A 20,033-nucleotide genomic window follows, 5' to 3' on the forward strand; every position below is an offset into this window, starting at 1 on the left:
CTCTCTGAAATCAATAAAATATTTTTTTAATTAAGAGGCATTTTCACTAAACAAATGAAACATGCTGTTGATAATTATACTCCGTTCTCTACCTTATTTAGTGTAAACTCCTAGAGGTAAAGGCTCATCAACCTCCCTTCTGTTTCTCCTAAACGATAATATATGAATACATGAGAATAATGGGCTGACAACCCAGAGCTTATTGCACAAAAGGTACAGAACATTGACGGTATTAACAATATAAAATTTCATAATGACTTCACTGCCTTACATTGAATGTAAGGGTGTCAGAGAGTTTGAGAAGTATCTACCAATTATTGTGTAAATAATTCCCATATTTATCTTTGGAGTATATTTGTATTGCTTTCCTAAGGAAGAATTTATAGGAAAGACGTAACTTAAAAGATATAGGCACTGATTTGCCCATGGGTGTAATAAATAACATATTAATTATAACAAAATAAAATTTAGCTTAAAGTTAATTAGGTCTTTTATATTAAAATATTTGGTTATTTTCTCAATTCACACATAAATCAGGACCATATTTTTCATGGGCATTTTGATAACAATGCTCTATTTTAGGTATTAAAATTATTTAAAGGAAACATATAATTCTCTAGTTTAATACATTTACCAAAGGCTAGAATTGCTCTACTTGATCTCCACAAACACATTACATGTGAATATTAGGAAAAACCTGGATAATTACAATTTAAGGCCACACCTCAAACACTGCTTTAGTTACTTAAAATCCAGAATTTCTTGTGATCATTGTTGACCCATGGCCACATCCAACAGATTCATCTTGAACCCAATTGTCAAAAGAAAAGAAAATACTTCCCTAAGGCCAAAAGCTGTGTTCAGACAAAACGGGACAGCAATAATTTATTTGATATCTGTCCAGTTAATCTTCCTGTCATTTCTGGTGTTTCAATATAGACACAAAGAAATGAAAGTGGATATTGATATGGGGCCTTTATTTCATTTAGGAAAAAAATATTAAGCTTTTCTTCCCCAAGATTCTATTTAGGATTAGGGTTTGAAGTTATAGTATCTGTGGCATTCACTAATGCTGAAAAATCTGCTTTTGATGTTTTATTCTTCTTGTGTCTTTGGAACAGATATAATGACTTTGAAGAAAACTATGAAGGGTATAATGTTATATGGATTCATTTCATATAAGGGGCATTATTGTTTAAATGATGGCATGTCATAAATTAATCAATACATTATGTTTTTGTATTCGAGTTGGGGTTAGATAATCAGAATGCAGAATCTTCACAAGAGATTATTATTCAAGGTAAGAAAATGTTTTAAATATACACACTGAAACATGGAGCCATGATAGATATATGTCCTCTGTGAACTATTTTCAAAGAAATGCATGCAATATCAATCTTAAAAGTAGAATTCAGTAAATTTTTATCAGAATTTTTTGATTGCATGCATTTTGCAAATCACTCTTTAAATGGTATGGTATACAATAAATATAAGCCATAGTTCCTGACATTAAGGAATTTACAGTTTATTTGAAGACAATAACAAAACCAAAAATATATATGATAAAATGAGATGATATGTACCAATTATGGCTATCATGAGGTTTATGATCAAGAAAGCTATATAGAGGGCAACAAAACTTTTTTTTTTATTAAAAAAAAAGGTGGGATAGATAGTTTAATAAAAAACAGAAAAAGGGGATCACCCCAGGTCAACTGGGGCAAATAAATGATCAAGAAACATTCAGGGAATAACACGTAGATCAATATAGATGAGGTGGACCTCATGTATAATATCTTACGTAATATAGTAACATCGGATAGTTTTACATAGATGCTGGAGGATCTCAAAAGCCATGGTAAACTTTGGTCCATTAATTATTTATAAATAGGAATGTGAACATGACAAAATTGACATTTAGTAAAGATAAGTCAGAATATAGGATGGCTGACAAATTGAAGGGGCCAAGCCCTAGGGGACACAATAATGAGCACCTAGAATGGCTGGTGGCAGAGTACATGGAAAGGTAGGAATATATGTAATAAAAACAAAGTAGGAGTCAGCTTTGTGATCAATTAGAACTTTCGTGAAAAAGTAAAAAGAAAAAAAGTTAAGATTTTCTACTTCAGTGAAACAAGGGTCACCAACATAAAAAGGAATTTCAGAAGAGCTCATTAGATGGGAAAAGATGAAGCTGTAATGTATTTCATAAGTGAAAATTATTTCCAAAATAGAACACAAGCAACATTTTAACAAAGATAACGGCTATCATAACAAAGCTTAAATTACTATTTATAATTTAAGTAAGCGCGCAGACCAAATAGCAGATATGCAAAAGGGACATTCTTAATTTACAAGAATGTAAATGTAATGAAGCCACTGGCATTTTTAAGTTCTATCTGGAGACCAGGAGCCCTTTGCAGCTTGATACAACATTTAACAGTGGCATTTAAAAGGGCCAGTTTATCACTTGCAGCGATTTAAAAACTGACAACTTAATCAGTCTACCACGCGTCTGACACAAAGCAGAATTGTATCTGCTTAAAATTCCAACAGCCATGCAGAGACAACTTAAGGTATCGATTTATCTTGGTACAATGACTTGTAAGATTTTTAAAGTAAGCACTTTTTCCCCCCCTTTGGGACTTAGAGGACTAATGTACTTACTTAGTAATTATAGAAACTCTTAAGGAGTCTTACTGATAGAAGGTCCTTATAAATTATTGATTATACCAAATGAATGAGAAAACACTTTTTCATTGAAAATATATTTTAAAATTGTATCTTCATTGAAGGAATTAGGTAAATAATTATGATATTATTCATTTTATTATTATTAAACTTTTATGTCAATGTATCACAACAGCCTATGTTGGCTCTTAGGTTTTGGAAGTCACTACAATATTCAAGAAAATTCAGAAATTTTGGAGCATTTAAGGTGAGCTACTCTATCATTTAAAATCAGAAAATCTGATGGCTGTGACCATTTTATCAAAATTACTTCTTAACAACTTGTTTCACCTAAGTTTGCCAAGAAGACCAAGTTGAACTTTTTAGTGTAATGCCCCTCAACCTCCATGGTTGTTTTGTGTGTGTGTTGTGTGTGTGTGTGTGTGTGTGTGTGTTTATTTTTTTGTTTTTTGTTTTTTTTAAATATATTTTTTATTGATTTCTTACAGAGAGGAAGGGAGAGAGATAGAGAGTTAGAAACATCGATCAGCTGCCTCCTGCACACCCCCTACTGGGGATGTGCCCGCAACCAAGGTACGTGCCCTTGACCGGAATTGAACCTGGGACCTTTCAGTCCGCAGGCTGACGCTCTATCCACTGAGCCAAACTGGTTTCGGCAACCTCTATGTTTTTTATATTTGCACTAAGCTTTTCAATCTTCTCATTCCAAGTTAAGAAAATAAAAGCCTCAGTTGCTTTTCAGATGCTTCTCTTTCTATTGGCCCCTTCTTGACAAGCTATAGACACTGGCTTATCACATTCATTCTAAAAACAAAACAATAATAAATGACAAAAAATAAAACAGAATAACCAAAAAAGAAAAATCATGCTTTCCTTTCTCATCTCTCAAGTTACTATGGTATGTCCTTACTTGTCTTAAATTATTTTCTAAAAGAAAGGAAGAGAAAAGAAAGAACTCTCTGTTTTCTTAGCTATTATTTATTCCATTACCATTTCTTCTGTCCTCTTCATTCAGCTTATATGTTGTTTTCCCAAAGGTCAACCACAACCTTCTAATTTTCAAATCCAGTAATAATTTTCAGCTTCCTTTCTTTAAACATTTAATCAAGGATGAGGGACTGCTGACTACTTTGTTCTTTAACTGCCCCATTCCTTGACCTCTACATAAGCATTCTCTGCTCCCTTTTCTGATTACTCTCATTTTAGTATTTTGGTTTCATCTCTTCTTCCACATATGCCTTAAATATCTGTGTTTCTTAGTAAGCTCTTTCTTTTCTTATCTTGGAATTTTATATACCTTCTACTGCACAAACATATCTGTTATTTATTATTTGCTGGGCATTGTTTTAATCAGTGTGCCTAAAGTAAATCTTTTAATGCTTAGAAAAGCCTATTAAATATAATCTACTATCATTCCTATTTTATAGATGAGGAAGCTGAGGCACATGATAGTGTCCAGTCATGGTAAAGACCACTCATCCAACATGTAGTGAAGCCAGATTGGAACCCAGCCATTTGTGCCCAGTGTCTATTATCTAATGCCTTTTATATATATACAAAAAACGTACAGTATGATCTGGCCCATTGCAAACACTCAAAACTCAGCTTCCATCTGCCTACCATCCCCTCTTCTGTATATTAATTATAGATCAAATGTGTGTAGATGTGTGTGTATCTTCTTCGCTCTCATCATTTTTGAGGACTAAGAAACATATTTGCTAATACCTATTATATCTCTTTACAAAAAACTTTCATATTTCTCAAAGTCAACATAGCAAAGCTCAAGAACATTCTCTTTCTATCTTACCCCATTCTTTATTCTCTGTCTTAGGTTATACTATTATTAACTACTGAATCTCTTTTGTCATAAAAAAAAATAGAAATATCTATGTTTCTCTAGCCTCTCCTCTCTCAAATAATAAAACTCAAGATCCAATGCATTTTTCCTTTAATGTCTCTCAAATCTGCTTCTGTTATGTATGCTCACTGGCTCTGTTTCATTCTCATCCCTGCTCGCCTGGTGTAGTGAGTGGTCAGCAAACCTGTACAAGATTAGTTCTTGGGTTTAGGGCTCATCAGAAACATCCGAGGAAGTGTGTGTGTGTGTGTGTGTGTGTGTGTGTGTGTGCGCGCGCGCGCGCATTTCTGTTGTATGTGTGCATTTTGTTTTGGCCCCATCCGTGGAAATTTTGATTTAATATATGTGATGTAAGGCCTAGCATTTTCTATTTCATGTAGCTTCCAGGTGCTAACTAACCATTACTACTTACAAAGTGGTCCTCAGTTCATAACCATTGACCTGAATTAGGAGCTTCTTGTTCATATAGAATCTCAGGTCCCATTTCATACTGACTGAATCACAATCTATAATTTAACAAGATCCCCAGCTGACCCATGTGCACTTTAAAATGTGATCAGCATGGGGTGGACTGTGACAATCCAACATAATTACTATTGTGTAATATGAATACACTTCCCATTGTGTATAGATAAAATCCAAACTCCTTCACATGTAGCATGTAAAGTCCTTCACAGTCTGGCCATAACCTGCCTTTACTCAACTTTTTCCCCTGCCACTTTCCAGGTACGGAAGCAAAACCAAATCAAAATAGCACACACAATAGTTAATCATGAAACTGCAAATAGGCCCCACTTTCATAGTTTTCTTTTTATTTTTGCATTGTTTTCCTTATTCAATGTTGCCTTTCTCCTTTTCTCATCTAAGGACATGCCTATAATATTCTGTTAAACACTTATTTGAGTCCTGCAGGCAGTAAATCATACCTTTCAATATCTTCTAAAATCTTGTAGTTCTTTCTCATAAACACTCAATACATTGTATTAAAGTATGTTAAGAATTTCATTATTTTAATAAGCAAAAAATAAATTTGCACATTTTCTTAAAAGCATTATATTCTCTTATTCAAGTTCATTTAGTACTAGTTTATTTAAAATTAATCTAAAACCAAGGAAGGTTGTTTGTTTTGAATTTCTGTACTACTTGTCAGTAGCAATTCACATATGCTCAATTTTTTTCACATGCTTGTTTCTCCACTGAACTATATACTGTTTGAAAAAACAAGCATACCTTCTTTATCTTACTCTGTCCACCTAAACAGGGTCTGGAGAAGAGTCCCTGCCAAAATATCAGTGTATAAGCAGAGTGATACTATTGTAAACTAAAATAAAACCAAATGAAAAATTTCTTACTTATATCGCTCCATGATTATTTTGGTGGTTGAATCCAAGGAAAAGCAGTTTTAAAACTATTTTTATTCTCTGTAGTCTATTCTATTTTTGAGAACATATATCTTGCTAAACATACAAAAATTTTCATGTAGAATTAGTGACGAATTAAGTGACTCTGAGTAAAAAAAAAAAAAAAAAAAAAAAAACTGTTCCCATATGATTGTTCAGTAATTGTGTGTGTGCTTCAATTCAAACATGCATTTCATATGGGAACATAAAATGTACAAAAATGCCATCCAAGTGAGCAGTAATCAAAAACTAAGTCATGTTCAAACTAGGCAATGTGAATGAAAACAAGAGCAAATCAGGTTTAAAAGGAAAGAAAAAAGTAAACGTGATTGAGAGAGCCCCCGTTAGAAAATGTCAGGCAACGATGAGCGTGGGAAGACCACAATGGTGAGGCAACATGTTTATAATCGTCACATTCTCACCTTTATTGAACCACAGCACTAAGCAAAATTAATCACACATGTGTAGAGAATCTCCCCTATGTCAAACATTTAAACACCTGGACTTCCCAAGAAAATAAAGGGAATCATACATCACACTGAAGAGGAAATATTCGTGACATGAAGTTTATGCTGATTGAAACATATTTTTGTGTTTTTTTTTAAAAAAAGACAAGTGACATTTTTCCTAAAATATATTATTTGAATTGAATAACATTCAGTAAGCTTAAGAAGGGGATATAAAAGTTGCAACCTCAAACATAATTTAAATACATTTTATTGCATACATACTCATCAAAACAGCTTATTAATCAAAGTAAAATAATTACATATTAGACCTTAACATTTGTAATACAGGAAGCAATGGGACCATCTTTCTTATACATTAGTTTTAAAGTCAGTCATTTTTTTATATATCATTAATGTAAATAAAAGTTAAACCATGGCCTGTTTGGCTCAATGGATAGAGCATCGGCCTGGGGGACTGAAGGGTCCCAGGTTGGATTCCGGTCAAGGGCACATACCTCCTACCTCGGTGGCAGGGCACCTGCGAGAGGCAACCAATCAACGTGTCTCTCTCACATTGATGTTTCTCTCTCTCTAATAATCAGTGGAAAATTATACTTGAGTGAGGATTAACAACAACAACAAAAATTGAAAATATCCCGCTAGGCCAGTTAGATTGTGGAATGTCATCTGAATGATGAGTGAAGCTATCTGTGCTTATGCTGTAGTTAGGCCTCGAGTCTATTACCAGACCAGGAACAGCTCACACATCACTTACATTAAGTATGACATTTAATTAAAACTACAATCTCATGAAGTAACAGCTAAGTCCAAGTTCTACATCCAGTTCAAGTTTATTTCAACAGGCACCACTTAGACATGTAAGTTATTAGCTGCCTTGATGAAAGCAGCATAGAACATCCTGTAAAACTTGAATCACTGTAAATAATATGCAGCAATAAATTAATTTGGGGAAAGTGTCTGCAATGGGCCTAATTCCTAAGTCTCTTGGTGCCTAAGGGTTTTGTCTACACCCAGTGTATGGACTTTTTCATTAAGGTTTGCCTAAATCTTATTTATGTCTGACAATTCAGAAATCAAACATCTGTCACACACCAGTACAGCTGGACTGTCTCACCTTTCTCACTTTCCTGAGTGGTATTATAGTATTAGCTATTCAGCACTTATGATGCTTACAAGTAAACCTTGACATACATTGTTAAAAAATGGAAAACCCCTCAGCGTATTGCAAATGCTACTATAAAATAATGCAAAAAAGTACAAGAAACATATTTCCCTCAGTATCAGGAACAAACATGTTTTAATTAGAAGCACTAAAATGAGGGGTCAATGAAAGATGCCATGCTTAATGTGAGAGTATATTAATTATATCTTCTCGGGGAAAATCATAAAAGTATTATAACATCAGTACTTTATGCTAGAGTCCAAAATATTTTTAGAAGTGTACTCTTCTTAAATAAGCAATTTTGAAAGATTACAAGGCATGTGTCACAATGTTTTTAAGGTTTTCAGGACAATATGGTAACAATAATTACTAGAATAAAATTAACATGTATAATTTAAAGATATATGCAATTGCTTGCTCATGAATTGATTGGACACTGAATAACCACTTATAAATGGAATCACTGAGAAGATTTGCTTAAGCACTATGCAAAGTTTGCTGCTATGAACAGAAAAATATTTCATCAAGCTGAAAAATTTCCACTTCCATGAAATAAACAGTTTATATGTTTAAGAAGTCAACAAAATTTCTGTTTCTTATGCCTCTAAGTCAATTTTAGGGTACCTATATTGTAACCAGGGACATTTATGTTTAAAACTAAGATTAACTATTTAAAAAGGCATATTTTACAAAGGATTTATTTCAATGTAGTCATAGAAAATCCAAAACAAATTAAAACTAGCAAATTATATTGGATAACTAAATATAGAGAAAACTAGAGGCCCAGTGCACAAAATTCATGCAAGGGGCTCGGCCCTTGTAACCCTGGCTGCCTCGGCCCTTGCTTCCCCAGCTTTGTTCAGAAGGTCATCCAGAAGGTCATCCGGAAGGTCGTCTGGACGGTCATTCTGCTGTTCGGTCTAATTAGCATATTAGCTCTTTATTATATAGGATGTTTTTTCCAGTGCAAGGATTTAAGGCATCTCAAAATCTTAGATTGTCTTAGCCTGAAAGTGTCTGTAGGATCTCTAGTCAACCAATCTCAGGGTACAGGTGAGGAAAGAGGTCCAGAAGGCTTGTCAGTTTCTGAAGGTCCCAACATAATGCAGAGGTGAACCTGTGCTTAGACTACTGATCCCCAGCCTGGGCTAACTTTGGATCTCCAAAACACTTGGTGCTATTTTGTTGAAGAATTTGAGTGAAGGAGCTGGGGAAGAGATGAGTTGGGGGAATCACTTCCAGAGATGAAGAGAGTAAATAACCTACCTTCTTCCCAAAGGACTGAGTGATGAAAGAGAGATGAAAATTATGGAGTTGCCAGGACTCATTTTTCTATAGCCCAGCTTCCTAGCTTGGGCTATAATAACAGAGGTGTGTTCCATGGGTTAAAATAAAAGCTGAAATCAAAGAAATTGGGCCTCACAATGTTGAGTGGCTGTGTGTGTCTGTTTGTGTGTGTGTGTGTGTGTGTGTGTGTGTGTGTGTGTGTGTGTGTGTACAGCATGAAGCAATTCCATAGATGGTGACTGTGCATCAACCAGAGACAGCAAAGAAATAAATCAATGTAATAAGTTAGAACCAAAGAGAACAAGTGTTGCTATTATTGTGTTGTTTTTTAACTTCTATGTGGTTCCGGTAGGTGCAATGTCCCCAAAATCACACATGTCCAATGTAACAGAAAATAGTTTTGATCATTAGGTTTGTTGGGAAGTGAATTCCCTGGTGGGAGGTAAATGATTGGTCTTTAGTCACAAACTAGCCAGGAGGACAGAAAATGCAAGGTAACTCTTAGAAGCCATCACCAACAGCAACTGAGTTGGACCTGAAGCAGCATGAGGGAGTCCCTTGTCCTTGATGAAGTCTTAGGTACAAAGAACATATTCACCAGCAATTTCTCTGAAGACATCAGTTCAAGGGAGCAGGAACTCCACAAAATCCTAAAACTTCAGCCAAACCAAGTACCAGAGGATGAGCACGTATCTCAGGGTCCTCCCAATACCTTCACACACACACACACACACACACACACACACACACACACACACACGCTGCTATACAAATACCATCTTGGGAAGGTGGTATTGGGGAAAGACTACTACTAGTACATATCAAATACATACACTTTAACTTAGAACATTAACAACAATGCACATTCTAGAATGCATAATGTTCAACTTAATCTGCCTAAGTTGCTTTTCAATATAAACTTATGTGAATCTATCCTGCACTTGTGCTTTTAAACTTTATCAATTATCCCCTTTACAAACCAGTCCAAGGGATCAGGAAACTGAATGGAGCTCCCCAAATACAGCCAAACCAAGAACAAAGGGATTCGTTTCATCCCAATAACTGAAAGTTTACATTAGTGGTGGGCTTTTGCCCTGGAACAAACATGTGTGAGTATAGTTGCATGTTCTTTCTCTTACATCTCTGGTTTCAGGACTTTTGATTTAATTTTTTGTGCCATTTGATGTGGTAAAAATTTAGAAGACATTGTTTGGTTTGGGGGCCCTCTGACAGTCTCAAATGGCACGCAACCTGTTCTAATTATAGCCACAAAGATTCCATGGTCCATTTTATTTGGCTCCAAAGCTTCCTGAAGCTTCCATTTCCCATCTAGAATGGGAGATAAAATCATGTCAATAGTTTACTTCACTTTCCACTTAACTGATGGAAGAGAGTGTTTGGCTGTCAACTCTGTAATTACTCCAGTGACCAGCATCTGTGCCTAACCTCCAGAGAAATTTGGTTGTATTCCAACTCAATCCATCACTTAATTTTACAAGTCAAAGAGTACACAGTTTAATGGCAATCCCAGACAAGTGGTTTCTCTTTTATTTCATGCCTTGTTTATCTGAAAGCCTAGAAGAGTACAGTTCTGCTCCTACACACAGAAAGCCTATTATAATGGCTCAAAGGACTGAACATTTCAATTCACAGCAGGGTTCTACTCTACCTCAGCAGCTTGATTAAAAAGATGAATGGTTGCAGGTCCAATTCAGAGAAGTCAAAGGAGGGAACACACAATGACTTCATCAAAGATGCCCCTGTGCTCTTAGTAAAGAACAGAGGACTCCCTTCCTTTTTCAGTGTGCTGAGTACACACCACTCTAGGTCACCATCCCTTCTGTGATGTTTCATAAGGCTGTGCTTTCAGGGCATGCGGAATCTCCTCTAGATGGTGATGGAAGATGTTTCCAACATGAAGAAATGATCTCTTCTACAAGTTCATTAACAGGTTAACATTTGAATCTCTTGGCTGAGGTACTATGATATACTTGAATTATATTGCAAATTGTTCTTTAGATTGGACTTATGTGAGTTTCTGGTCTTTGCGTTTGCACTCCTTAATAAATACATGTAATTATATAGATGGAACTTTACATCACCAACAAGTAGGGGTGAGGGGGGGGCACCCTAACCCAGTATCCAAGTGAGGGAAACTCTATAACAATCAAAGGTTTCCAAGAGTTCACTGTACTTTTTTAAGATATAAACTGTCCATAACCCAATTTTACAGGTAAAATAATTGACTTCCTAGTATATATATGCAAGAAAAGAGACCAGTCTGGTCCCCATTAACAGCTATGATATTCTAGTAATTGAAACTATTATGTCCATCCCTATTCTGGTATACCCTGTAACAACTGGATATATGTGTTTCCCCAATGACTGGATATATGTGTTTCCCAACATTCAGATGTTGATATCCTGACCACCACCCCCACACACACAATGTGATTGTAGTAGGAAGTAGGGCCTTTGAGAGATAATTAAATCATGAATGTGGAGCCCTCAAAATGGAATGAATAGCTTATAAAAGGGAACCCTAAGAGTCTTCCAGCTCTCTTTCCACCATATAAAAGATACAACTGAAAGTAGGCATTCTGCAACATGGAAAAGGGTGTTTGTTCACAAGAGCCAACCAAGCAGGTACCCTGATCTCAGACTTTTAGCCTCTAAAACTGGGAAAAATAAACATTTGTTGTTTAATCCACCCAGACTATTTGTTATAGCATTCCAAATGAACTAAGCATGCTCTAACCTATTCTACCCCACCTTATTAGAAATTTGGCTTCAAGCATGGATGTAGGAGGGTCTCTGTACCTATGTTAAGGAGGTGGTACCTTGGTGTTTCTTTAACTATAATGTCAGTCACAACCAGAGACTATGTTTGAAGGCAAGCTCTTCAATGAAGCTGTATTCTGGGGGGAAGGACAGTTACTGAAAGAGTCAGAAATCCTAACACTCTTAGGCTTGTCAGGTTACCTCTGTGATGAAAACAGACACAAACCCCTGCCCTTGTGAAGTTTAATTCTAGGAGACAGATACACATGAAAAATAAATAAATTATATAATAAAAAGTGTTTAGTGCTATGAAAAAAAAAAGAGAGAGATGAAAACACAGAGCATTCTTCAAAATACTTTAATGGAGTGTTTTCAGTGAAATTCCTAAAGGCATTCTAACATATAAAACACTGTCAGTTGAAGAATGCTGTATAATGTTAGAAGTAGATCACTCCCGCCCTGGCTGTAGTGTCAGAGATGCAGAAGTAAGCAGAAGGTATATAGCTTAGAGGGTATATAGCATGATGAGGCAGTGCTTGCCCAAAAGCCAGCCTTAGATCTTGGAAAGGAAAGTATTTAAAGAAGTATAGCACAAGCAGCCCTCTGCAGCCTCTTCAGTAAATAGGGCACACCTCAGAGGGAAGTGTAGAAGCTACTGCTAAGCAATAGGATGTTGCAGTGAAGGAATACATCTGATACCAATGCTAAGGCTAACACTAGTCCCCAAAGGTATAAAGAGATATTATGATCCCAACTTCAAGTGACTATAGAATACCAACATTTTAGCTGTCCTAGCCATGTTATCGATATCACTGTGATAGCTTGGAGTTTATTCTATCCAAGATTTCACTAGGAACCAAATTCATTTTTATGTAAAAAAAAATTCTTGAAAACTCTGACTATAATATGTGCCAACTATAAAAAGGGATAGACTGAGAGTACACGCATCAGAAATAACATATGTCTCTTTTCACAACACAGACTGTATATATAAGCCAACCTTGACACAAATGAGGACCTGCCACCCTGAGTCTTATATAATCACCGAAGTGGTCCTCTCATTGTAACCCCCTCCCTCCTACACTTCATGCATACATATCCTTCTAAGTAACCTGCTTTATTACAGCTCTTTACTCCAAATCTAGACTGGACAACTGAAGAGGTAAAGCATATTGCATAGTAGAATAGGGTCAACCAGCACTTGAATGGGAAGAAGGTCATGTATGATCTAGATGTCTAGTTATGGTATAGTGTTTAAACACAACTTCTTTCCAAAAAGTACCCCAGAAAGGGGGTGACCTGAGCAAAAGGTTATGCCAATCGATCAACATGCCATTTTCTGATCATTTATGAACATGACCTAGTTGGCAATTAAAATTCAAGTCACAATAACAGCTTTGACAACAGGCAGTTGGCCCCCGTTTCTGAGGAAAGGTTGTAAGTGATTAGGAGCTCAAGTTCAGAACGCAGACTTAAGTAAGATATCCTGGCTTTGCCACTGAATACCTAGCTGGGCAATGTCAGTTAGCTTCATCAATCTCTTACAGTTTCAGATTCTTCATCAGCAGAGTGGCAGATGAATAGCACTTATGTCATGGAGTCTCTCGAGAATTAAAATGAATAATACTGTACCAAGCTTAATGCAGTATGTTTGACACATCATTAAGAAAAAATAAATCAATAGGATAAGCAATAAATAAAGTGAGCATTTGAACTGATTTGGTTTTCAGACTCCTGAAGTTGAACCCTGGTTTTAGTTCTTGCTTCTGATCAATGCTTTTGGATTGACTAATCATTATACTCTCCATTTTGATCCTTGGGCATGGGCATCCTTCAAAGATCTTGGATTACTAGTAACCCTGTCTCAGAAATCCAGCCCATTGCCTCTGGGTCCTAGAACTCCAGTATGTAAGCTGGTTCCCTTATATCTACACATTCAAAGTATAGGCATTTTGATTTTTCTAGTATAGAAACACAAAGTTTTCTGAAGATTGCTTTATTTTTGGGAGTTAAACAGTATTTATTGAAGACTTAGCATGTAAAAGAAGAGTCATTCTAGGTACTGTCAGATTACAAAAATGAACCAGCTTCAGTTCAAATTAAGAAATAGCATCACTTCATCCACTTCATCATTAGTAAGTGAAGGACATATAAGAAAATGAAATATTCACACTTGTTTAGGAACTTTTATAAAACCATGCCAGGAACAGATTCTTTAGTACAGTGTTTCTGAAAATTCTCTTTGGTAGCAAGAAGTATTTTTAAATGACTAGATGACTAATCTATTTAGTAGGGACATACCCATCCATACTGATATTCAAGAAAGAATGTGTGAGGAAAGGGCATAAGCAAAGTGCAATAGAAGTAAAAAGAGGGCTTCATTAATATTAACAGGGTGTTGTGGAAGGACTTTAGAAGAAGCAAGGAGTCAAATGATCTAGTTGTTCAGCAATCCAAATTGAAAAGAAAGAAAATCTATCCCTTAAAACATGGAAAGAATACAATCAAGAACACAAGGAAGGGGGGATGTCATTTTCCCAGTGGTTTTTGGTACTGGGAGATTTGACAATTGGGACCAGATTGCGGCTATGTGTCTCATGCCATGAGAACAGGTTAAGCATCAATATACATGAAAAGCTTAAACGGAAGTCTTGGACTTGCCTGACTGGTCAGACAATGAGGTCCCTGCAGAAATAGGAAAGGAAGGAAGTGAGAAGAGGAGGAGCCTAGAGAGAAGAAAGAAAGAGAAAAATTTTGAAAGTCTGACAGAAGATGAATTCATTTTCATTTTAATTGATTTTGGCAACTCATGTATCCAATTTCTGACATGTTTAAGAATACAATAAGAGTGTATGGATATGGGAATATTTTTATTTGTTTAACTGCTTGATATAAAATAGAATGATTGCTTAAACCATCAAGCAATTCTTTTTATGTCCCTCTTCTTTGGTTCTATTTCTATTTCATTTTTGAAAGATGTTCCTGTGTAAATCTCTTGTGTCCTGGTATCTTCCATAATCCTTATTTTTTTATTTACAGAAGATATTTGGGTAGTTTATAAAACAAAGGTAGTAAGATTCAGTGGTAAACAAGTTATCTGTTAAGAATAATTCTAACTAAGGCATGTTAGAGAGGGAGGGAGGGAGGGAGAGCACTTACCTTTTTTTGTTTAATGACATATAATCAAAAAGAAAAAAATCATACTGCATTTAATTCCTTCCTCATGAGAGAGAATAGATGAGTCAGGTGTGAAAAACAGTCAAGCACTTAGTTCAATCTAATGCGGCACTAGAGGAGGACATAGTAACTCATAAACAATGAGCAATTATAATCATATAAAATTAGGAGAGCTGTGGGAGAAAACTCTGTGATCAAAATTGTTTTATGAATAAAATATAATCAGGCCAGAAAGAGGATTTATTAAATAGTTCCTTACCCATCTTCTGAGACAATCCTTCCAATTACACTAGATGACATTTATTATGCTTAATTACATATTTGCAAATTAAGTGAGAGTTGAAGTTTTCTATCAGGTTACGGACTGGTATTCTGTGCTTATAGCGTGACCAATAAGAATGCTTTATTTGACCTACAATACTGTTTTCAAAATGAATGTGAATGTCTACTGAGAAGTTATTCACACTCAGGTTTGTGGAGATATCAACCTTTCCTCTATTCACTAATACAATTGCCTACCAGGGTCTGTATTAATGTTAGCTTTGCTGACCCAAGTGCTGCATGTCTGGCAATACATTTGCTTATTTTTTAGAAAAAAAAAAAACTTTTAGAAAGAAAACTGTAATTTTACATACTTTTAAAATCACTCTTGACTAAATAAAAATTTTGAAACACATGAAACATGTGATGGTATTATATGAGAAATTAACTGATTTTTTTTTCTATTTGCTAATGAGCAATGGAAGTAAAACTCCTCAGTAGAGTAATCAGCTCCCTTGGCAGCGTGCACTAAGCAGGACCAAAATGCTCGAATCAAATTTGATTTAAATATAATTTTTCCTAGCTCCCATTTACAATTTTGGCAACTCCAAGTATATGGAATTTCTTCCTTATAAGCTCTGTCTTGCCCAATTAGCTTTCAGTGGTGCTTGAAATTCCCACTTGAATTGCCTTATGTTGACCTGTCCATTTTAATCAAGTTAAATACTACCTGGGAGGAAGATGCATTAGCTATCACTTAGGTGCAAATTAGTCTATCTGAACCTATTACTGCACATTATCAACCAGCACAAAAGAGCGCCATAGGGCACCGGTTCTGAAAATCATTCAAATGCCAGACCACAAACAGGCATGGCGACCTTGGTGGAAAACAACGCAATATTAATCCATTACTCTTATAACCATAAAATATATTCAGTTGTGTTAAATACAATGTCATTTGATCCTGTAAATGTAGTGGGGGGAAATCACAGATTTAAAGAATTTAATAGAAGAAACATTTAATTATGAACATTTCATCCAATTTAAATTTTAACAAAGTATATAACATTTTATCTGAAGAAAAATTCTTGTTTGATACAGAGACACTAAATTTCCCCCCTAAAGAATAGGGGGAAAAAGTAAATCTGTAAATGGGTGTTAATGGAATGAAAAAAAAGAAGGTACTCAATTTTGTTAAAGTTAACAAGACATTGTCAGGCAGGTCATTATCTTAGTAAGAATTTGTCAGGAGACAAAGAAAACAATATTTTACTGAATGTACCTGTGTCTATAAAACACACCTGAATTTCAGAAATGTGAAAACATGTTTACAATATTGCTGAATATAGGGTTCCTAATGAAGAGTTGCAATGATTTTCCTGGGTTGGCCAAATAAGGAGAGAGGTGCAGCAGTGGGTGCTTTTTCAGTGCCTCGGGAGTAGAAGGCTCTTCCGAACCTCAGTTCTACAGGAGAATCAAGCCCCAGTGCACTAAGGCATTTAACTTATCTCAGATGACACCAAGGATTGTGGAATCCCTGATGGAAGGTTACTGAGAAAAGATTGGTCCAGATGTAGACAAAGGAAACAGAAATAAGCAAACATATTACCAAGACATGCAACTCCTCGGTCAGCAAACCTAAATATCAATACAGACCCTGGTAGGTAACTATAATAGCGAAGAGAGGAAAGGTTGAGATCCCCACAAACATGATTTATTATTATTATTCCTATTATTCTCCTCATCATTACTATTCTTTACCACATAATTGGAAAATATAAAGAAGATCAGAGGACATAAAAGTTTTCTTGGAAATTGGCGCTATTTGACCTTTAAGATACTTTTCTATCTCACTGAGTTAAACAACACAGTAGCTACCAGGGCATTTATTTTAATATTTCAAAAGTTTGTTTCCAGGTAGACTGCATGTCATTCTTTAAGGTGAAGTGCAAGTTTAATCAAAGTCTGATGTTTCTAATTTGAGAGAAAAACCTTTTGGTGAAGTAATAAAACTAAATTTTAATGGACTCTAAACATTTATGAGAGCAAGGATTCTTAAGCATGAGCCAAGGAACAATTAGCAGGAGAGCACTATGAGATTATAAAGGAAAAAGGAAAGTTGCTCAGTCATTAAATGATAAGTAAAATTATATTCTGTGAATGTTCAAAGGATATCAATAACTCACTCATGAAATAGAGAGAAAGCAAAAAAAGAAAAAAAGTGACTTGGAGATCATAATTGGGTTACTATTATACAACCACAAAGGAAGATTGCTATTTCATAAGATGTAGAAGTCAAAGTTTAGGGATGAATTATGACTAGCAAGTCAAACTCTCACTTCCTAAGGCTTGAGACTCTTCAAATTTCCATTTAACTGCATTAACAACAACTCTTAGATCAACCTCTCACACAACAGATGTCCTTCCCCTCCCATACTCTGCTTGTCTATTCTTTACTCCCAACTTTAGGACTTTAAAGTCAATTTAAACTAATATTTTAAAAATGAAAGGGGGCAGGGGGACAAACTTTTCCATAATGAGCAGAAGTAGAAAAAAATCCCCTATGTTAATTAAATTGAACTGGACAATCAAAGAAAAGCAGGTGTGAATAAGAATAAATATGCATTTATCCTACTTTATTTTTTAACTAGGGGCCCAGTGCACAAATTCATGCACCTTGAAAGTAACTGTGGGCCACGAGGCTGCAGTGGGCTTGGGGGTGGGAGGGTTTCTTGGCCCATCCTCTGTGTCCCCACTCAGCCCTTCCTGCCATGGACCCCATTCCCCACTTTGCCAGCAGCCCTGCTCTAGCCACCACCACCACTGCCACCCGCTGACAGTGTCGAGCAATCTGGACCAGCACTGGGAATCGGCAGTGGATGCAAGCAGGGCCGATGCTAGTAGTGGCTGTGAGCGGTGGCTCTGGTACTGGCAGCTAGTGAGAGAGGTGGCTGCCGGCCCCGATCACCCCTCAGGAGCAGGGGGAGGGGGAGAAGCCTGGAAGGACCATGGCGTGCAGGAGCAAAGAATTTTCAATAACCACCAGAGGCTTGCCCAGATGACAGCAACCAGCACCCCACCTTGGTCTGGCACCCCCGCTCACCTGCTGCACCATCCTGCCATGGCCAATGCCCACCATGTTCCATGCTCTGCCTCCTGCTGCCAATGCCCACCATGTTCTGCGAGTGCCCCCTGGTGGTCAGTGCATATCATAGTGACTAGTTGTTCCGATGTTCAGTCTATTTGCATATTAGGGTTTTACATATATAATATACTAGAGGCCCGGTACACGAAATTTGTGCATGCAAGGGTGGGGATCCCCTCAGCCCAGCCTGCACCCTCTCCAATCTGGGACCCATTGGGGGATGTCCAACTGCTGGTTTAGGCCCAATCCCTGGGATCGTGCCTAAACCGGCAGTCGGACATCCCTCTCACAATCCTGGACCGCTGGCTCCTAATCACTCACCTGCCTGTCTGCCTGGTTGCCCCTAAATGCCCTCCCACTGGCCTGATCGCCCTTCACTGCCTCTGCATGCTGGCCTGATCACCCCTAACTGTCCCCCCTGCCGACCAGGTCACCCCTAACTGCCCCCTCCCTGCCAGCCAGGTCGCTCCTAACTGCTCCCCCCTGCCAGCCTGGTCACCCCTTATTGCCCGCCCTGCCAGCCTGGTTACCCCACGCAGCCTGCTTGTTCAGTCATTTGGTCATCCCTCACTAATCCCCCAGCTGGCCTGGTCATAGGCAGCCATCTTGTGAGGGCATGAGGGTCAATTTGCATATTACATCTTTATTATATAGGATAGATACTATAATTACACAGCAAAATGAATCCACATAGAGAATGCACTGGTTCTGATAAACAATATGATTATATACTGACTCATTTCATTCAACACAGATTTCCTCAGGAGATAAAAAATAATAATTCATCATAAATGATAGGGCAGTTATATTTCACTATCACAGTCATTGTAGGGATAACTAGAGATATGTTCAATCATCAAAAGTAAGGTTCATGAAATGCAGGTGTTGAAGAATAAAATGAATTTTAACCCTTAAATTAAATTCAGAAATTCATTTTGAATTTTTTCTTGTCTTTAATACATTTCTCTAAATTGTCAACCAATCAACCAAAATCTCTCTATTTAATTAACATTCTTTAGCATAGTAAACTCTGCTATAAAAAAGTGTGATGGAAAGAGGGCCCATAATTCACAAACTAGTCACATACTAGCTATGTGGGCTTAGGATTCTGTCTCCCCAACCACGAAATTTGCATCCATTGTTCTTCTAAAGGCAGATGGAGGTCATGACTTACAGCTTTGTAGTCTATAAATTTTAAATGCATGTGATGATGTGTAAATCAATGGAAGTAATAGTGCAGCAAGTTTGAATATAGTGTGGAAAATAACGGGTTAAACATTTTGATCCCAAAGTGTTAACATTAGGTAGATAAGCTAAAATGGGTGATAACAATGATGGTGTCACTAAATGTATAAGCTACCAAAAGTTCTGGAAATACGTCAATACTAATTATTTACCAAAAGTTTAAAAAAGTCATTTTTGAAATTTAAAAATTCTGAGTGAACTATTAAGGAAATCACATTGGAGTAATATCTTTTCATTGATTCATTTGCTTTCTTTTAATGCAAAGTAATTATTGTGAATATCCAGAACTTACAGTAAACATGAAATAGGTGATAAAAAGCAAAAATTTGAAGATTTATGTGAAATTGGTTATTATTAAAAAATAACCCTTGTGGTAAAAATAATTCATGAAAAATTATAGCTATAGATCTGTTGTTATATTTACTCATGCATTTATAAACATCTATAATAATGAAAGCATAATATGCTAATTAGACTGGGCAGCTGAACGACCTTCCAGACATCCTTCTGGACGACCTTCCGGACAATGCTGGGGCTTTGAGGGCCAAGGCAAGCT

The 20,033-nt window shown here is 36.4% G+C and overlaps 1 protein-coding gene across 1 annotated transcript in view; it reads right to left on the reverse strand.

Annotated features, from left to right (window-relative positions):
* Positions 1 to 20,033, reverse strand: part of NCAM2 (neural cell adhesion molecule 2) — a 196,084-nt gene that overhangs the window by 158,356 nt on the left and 17,695 nt on the right. The gene's annotated exons all lie outside the window — the stretch shown is intronic.

The sequence above is a fragment of the Eptesicus fuscus genome, chromosome 3 (genome assembly GCF_027574615.1).
Source record: "Eptesicus fuscus isolate TK198812 chromosome 3, DD_ASM_mEF_20220401, whole genome shotgun sequence".
NCBI lineage: Eukaryota > Metazoa > Chordata > Mammalia > Chiroptera > Vespertilionidae > Eptesicus > Eptesicus fuscus.